Genomic DNA, 6,117 nt, shown 5'->3' with positions numbered 1-6,117 from the left:
GCAGAGGTTGGTGCAGAAATAGTACATCCTAGAAATAGAGCATAGTATGAAGTAAACCCTTTAACTATCAGCAATTAAACAGTAGCTCCTAAGCATGAGCAGAAACATCTATATTATCAGATCATATGGAATTGAGATCTGATGGGAGAAGACATGAGTGAAGTATTTTCCACCATTCTTCTGTACATAGTTTTATAGTTCATAAATGTTGCTAGTTTGCAAATGTGAGGGGAGTGGTGTGGGCACAGGTTTTGCACTACCTGCGGTGCCAGGGGAAGATGCCAGGAGTGGAGTGTGGGCTGGTGGGTGATGTGGACCTGACGAGGGAGTCACAGAGGGAGTGGTCTTTCCGGAATGCTGTTAGGGGTGGGAAGGGGATTATATGTCTGGTGGTGGGGTCAGTTTGAAGGGGCTTGGAATATGTCTAGTTTCTGTTCTTATCAGTTTAATATATGATATCTCCCTAATGCAGGGGATTTTGTATTAAATTGATTTTTGGAGCAGGGAGCTGAATTGGGAGCTTGCTCTGTCATCTCCATGCATCAATCTGTTATTGCAATATTTCCAGGAATGGCTTTCTACACATTGTATATCTATAGCCAGGATCAAAAGTTCTAAAGACTGTATCTGGTGCTCAGATTCATCGAGATTGCAGAGAAACGTGAAGTGAGAGGAGAATGACCCAGTTGTTGTGGTTCACATAGGTACCAAATGATATAGATAGAACAAGGAAAGAGGTTCTGATGATGGAATAAGAGCATCAAATTCAATAGCAGAACCAAAAAGGTAATACGGCCTGGCCCAAGAACTTATTGGCACAAGGTCAACAAGATTAAAGAAGGAAATGCACAGTTTAAGGATTGGTGTGGGAGAAACAGGTTTGAATATGGGATATTGGCACCAGTACTCGGGAAGGAGGGAGCCATTCTAATGATACAGACTCTACCTGAATCATGTGGGACTGGGTTTCTGGCAAAACACAAAACTAAGGCTATAGATAGGACTTCACATGAAGTAGGTGGGGTGGGATCAGTTGCATGGAAAACCATAAAATCAAAGGAGGAGGTAGGATTGCCAGTAAGTGATAGGATTGTTACCAGGGACAGAATATGTAGATATCATAATGTACCAAGGAACCACAAAAGTGTAGAGAAACTTGCTAATAGAACTAACTTAAAGTGTATCTTAATGCACAAAGTATTCAGAATAAGATCAATGAATTGCTTCTGCAAATCGAGGATAATTGATGTCACAAGGATTTTAAATAGTCTGGGGAGTTTTTAACTGGGGAGGGCACAGGCGAGGTTATTAAAGTTTCCATAACAAGTAAGAGAACGGACAGTATGGTAAATGTAAGGAATCTAACTTCAGGCACAGCGGATTACAACAATTACGAGAAGGGGGTGATTAACGGAAAATGAGAGTGTTATACTTAAATCTACACAGTATACAAAACAAAATAAATGAGCTTGCAGCGTAGATTGAAATTGATAGGTACAATGTTGTGGGTATTACAGAGATATGGCTGCAAGTGGATCAGGGTTTGAAACTAAATATCCAAGGAAATGCAATGTCTTGAAAGGGCAAACAGATTGGCAGAGAGGGTGGGGTTGCTTTGAGAGTGAGGAACGAAATTAACTTAAGAGAAAGAAGCAATATAGGGTCAGAAGGCCTAGGATCTGTGTGTGTCACAAAGGGAAAAAGGCCATGAAGGGAGTTATTTACAGCTGAAAATGTGTTGCTGGAAAAGCGCAGCAGGTCAGGAAGCATCCAGGGAACAGGAGAATTGACGTTTCGGGCATAAGCCCTTCTTCAGGAATGTGAAGAAGGGCTTATGCCCGAAACGTCGATTCTCCTGTTCCCTGGATGCTGCCTGACCTGCTGCGCTTTTCCAGCAACACATTTTCTGCTCTGATCGCCAGCATCTGCAGACCTCACTTTCTCCTCAGGGAGTTATTTGTAGGCCTCCTAAAAGAATTCAGCAAGAGGGAAAGAAATTAAAGTAGGAGATGGAAAAGTCATGTAAGAAAGACACTATTACAATAATCATGGGGGACTTCAACATACAGATGGGCTGGGAAAATGAGAGAATCCCAAGAAAAGAAATTTGTGGAATGTCGAAAGATTTCTTTTGGAGCAGCTTGTGGTAGACCCACCAGCCAATAGGCAATTCTGAATTTGGTGATGTGTGTTGAGGCAGGTTTGATTAAGGAGCTTAAGGTGATGGAACCCCTAGGGAACAGTGACCATAATATAGTAGAATTCACCCTGCCATTTGAGAGGGAGAATCTGGAATCAGATGTAACAGTATTAAAAGGGAGTAAAGGAGGGAGGGCAAGTTAGTTCATAATATAAAAGATGATTCCAAGAGTTCTTTTAAGTTATATAAAAAGTGAAAGAGAGGCAAGATTGGACTTTGGACTCCTGGAAAAGGAGGGTGGAGAAGTAGTAATGGGGGAAAAAAGAAATGATGGTGGAACTAAATGGGATATTTGCATTAGTCTTCACAGAACTTCAATAGAGTAAGGGGCAGAGGTGAATAGTAGTCATCACAAAGGAGAAGGTGCTGGGGAAACTGAAAGATCTAAGGTGGATAAATCACCTGGACCAGATGTACTATATGAAAGTGAGGACTGCAGATTCTGGAGATTAGAGTCGAGAGTGTGGTGCTGGAAAAGCACAGCAAGTCAGGCAGCATCCGAGAACCAGGAGAGCCGACATTTCATGCAAAAGCCCTTCATCAGAAATGATGGGTTTTTACCTGAAACTTTGACTGTCCTGCTCCTTGGATGCTGCCTGACCTACTGTGCTTTTCCAGCACCACGGTCTCGGCCCCAGACGGACTATACCCCAGATTCCAGCAGGAAATAGCTGAGGAGATTGTGCAGGCATTGGTGGTGATCTTTCAGGAATCACTCAAGTCAGCGGGGGTCTCAGAATGGAGGGAAGCAGAAGACAGAAAATTATGGGCTGGGAAGCCTGACCTCGGTCATTTGGAAGATTTTAGAGTTCATTATTACTGAGTATTTGGAAGTACATAGTAAATACGACTGAATCAGCACGGCTTCATCAAGGCGTGGTCATGCCTGACAAGTCTGTTATAATTCTTTGAGGAGGTAATGAGCAAGTTAGACAAAGGAGAGACAGTGGACGTGATCTATTTGGAATTCCAGAAGTCCTTTGACAGGAGGCTGCTGAATAAGATGAGTCCATATGGTTAGGGGCAAGGTATTGGCATAGACAGCTGACTAGCTGAAGGCGAGAGTAGGGATAAAGGATGGCAGCTGGTGACTAGTGGAGTTTTCGTAGGGTCAGTATTGGGACTACAATGTTACACGTTAATGATCTAGACGAAGGAACTGAGGGCATTGTTGCTATGTTTTCAGATGACTCAAAGATAGTTGAAGCAACAGGTAGGCATGGAAGCTGTCAATGGAGTTTAGAAGGATCAAGGGGAATCTAATTGAAACTTAAAGAATACTGCGATGGAGTGGATGTTGAGAAGATGTTTCCACTAGCATGAGAGACTAGGACCCAAGGGCACAGCCTCAGAGTGAAGGGACAACCATTTAGAACTAAACTGAGGAGGAATTCCTTCAACCAGAGGGTGATGAATCTATGGAACCCATTGTCATAGAAGGCTGTGAAGGCCAAATCATTGAGTGCAGTTAAGACAGAGATACATAGTTTCTTGATGAGTAAGGGATCAAAAATGCATGGGAGACGAATGAGGTTGAGAAACATATCAGTCACAATTGAATAGCATAGCAGACTTGATGGGCCAAGTGACTGAATTCTGTTCTGGTCTTATGTCCTCTGGGAGAAATCACTGAGTATGAGAACCAATACTAGAGTGCAAACATTGAAATATTTAGGCAAAGTACAGATTTTACATTTCACACAAGAGCTGGAACCACCATTCTATCAATATGGCCTTTGATAGATGCAAAAAGTAACCCTGCAGCCTTCATTCATCAAACAAAGTCCAGGCAGAATTACTCTGAAATTCAAAGGTCATCTTCATGCAATATTAAAATACATGGGCAGAAAAATCTCAGAAATGTTGTATGTCACAGAGAAACAGGCGTGCTCATTGCTAAGCAATCGCATTCTTAAAATGGAAGAATGCACAAACAGGAGCAAATCAATGAAATTAAAAGACAATTTCCAAAAGTATTCAGAGGCCTTTCCAGGCTAAGAACACACAACACTGAAAGCAGATGCGAGGCCCAGGAAGGCCCCACACCCAATTCTTCAAAGGGTGAAAAGTGGGATCGAGGTAGTGCTTCAATATGTGGGTTTTTTTGTCAGTTACAGAACCGAGCACGATGGTGTTCTGTTTGCGGACCAGTTCCCTGATCAAATGGATCCAGTAAAATATTGCAACAACTTAGAACATTAGAATAAGGTAGCACAGTGAGAAGTATTACTCTTGCGGCACAGTGGTAGTGTCCCAATCCCTGGATCAGGAGGCCTGCGTTTCAGTCCCATCAGCTCTAGAGATATGTGATAGCAACTTTGAACTGGCTGATTAAAAATGCTTTTATGTAACATCTGGAATGCAAGAGCCTAGCCAAACCCAGAGACAACAAAATGTTATTTATTTATTTGTTGTCATGTGTACCAAAGTATAGCGAAAAGCTTTGTTTACAAACAGTACAGACAGATCATAGTAAACAATGACATACAGAAGAAATGATATAGACAGAGGCATACAGTAACTTTGTACAGGGTGTACAAGAGAGATCAACATTAGCAAGATCAGCATTATTTGAAGTTAGCTTTCAGTTGATAGTCTAATAATGGCTGGGAAGATGCTTTTCTTGAACCTGCTGGTGCATGTGTTCAGGGCTCTGTATCTTCTGTCTGACAGAAGAGGTTGTAGGAGATCATTACCAGGGCGTGAAGGGTCTTTGATGATGTTGGCAGCCTTTCTGTGGCAGCAAGCCATGTAATTAGGTCCTATGGATGGCAGGTTGACTCCCATGATGTCCTGGTCTGTTCACACCATCCCCCTACGATCCTCAGCTGAGCAGTTACCATACCAGGCCGTTATGCATCCAGATAGCATGCTTTCAATTGTGCATCTGTAGACATTGGTGAGGGTCATTATGGACATGCCAAATTTCCTGAGCAGCTTGAGGAAAAACAGACATTGTTGAGCCTTCTTGATCATCACATCTATATGGGAACACCAGGATAGGTTATCGGTTATTGTCACTCTGAGGAACTTGATGCTCTCCATCCACTTGACCTCAGATGGAGGTGGGGGTGTGTTCTACTCCTTTCTTAAGTCAATGATCAGTTCTTTAGTTTTACCAATGTTGTTTTAATTGCATCACATCACCAAACCCTCTATCTTCCATCTCTTCGTTGTTAGATATCCATCCTACCACAGTGGTGTCATCAGCAAACTCATAGATGGGATTCATTCAGATTTTGGCAACACAGCCATGAGTCTTCAGGGAGTACAGTAGGGGGATGAAGATGCATCCTTGGGGGGCTCCAGTGTTAAGTGTAATTGTGGAGGTGGTGTAGTTACTTATCTTCACTGACTGCGGTCTGTGGGTCAGAAAGCCGAGGACCAAGCTGCAGAAGGCGGAGCTGAGACTAAGATAATTGAGTTTTGAGATCAGTCTGGAGGGGATAATGATGTTCAGAGCGTAGCTGCAGTCAATGAGCAGGAATCTGGCTAAGGTGTCCTGTTGTCCAGATGCTCCAGGGATGAGAGCAGGGCTAGGGATGTGGCATCCACAGTGGACCTGTTATGCCAGTAGGCAAATTGTAGGGGATTGAGGCCAGCTGAGAGACTGGAGTTGATGTGGGCCATGACCAGCCTCTCGAAGCACTTCATGATTGTTCAGGTCAGAGCCACTAGGCGGTATCATTAAGGCACATTGGCTGTTTTAGGTATGGAGATCATGGTGTTCTTTTTAAATCTGGTGGGGACTATGGCTTGTAGAAGGGAGAAATTTGTCCACAAAGGATCTGAGTGCTCAACCGGGGACACTGTCCAGGCCCAACGCTTTCCTTGAGTTGACTCTCCAATCTGATATCTGCAGCGGTGAACAAGGGAATCATGGGCTATTGGCGCAGGTGTCACTGTGTTGCTGGCAT

At 43.3% G+C, this 6,117-nt stretch overlaps 1 pseudogene; it reads left to right on the top strand.

Annotated features, from left to right (window-relative positions):
- Positions 1 to 382: 382 nt before the first annotated feature.
- Positions 383 to 584, top strand: LOC122539604 (annotated as a pseudogene).
- The last annotated feature ends 5,533 nt before the right edge of the window (positions 585 to 6,117 follow it).

This window comes from Chiloscyllium plagiosum, chromosome 32 (genome assembly GCF_004010195.1).
Source record: "Chiloscyllium plagiosum isolate BGI_BamShark_2017 chromosome 32, ASM401019v2, whole genome shotgun sequence".
NCBI classification, from domain to species: Eukaryota; Metazoa; Chordata; class Chondrichthyes; order Orectolobiformes; family Hemiscylliidae; genus Chiloscyllium; species Chiloscyllium plagiosum.
Note: the sequence above shows the minus strand (reverse complement) of the source record. Positions and strands in the feature narration are given on the sequence as shown.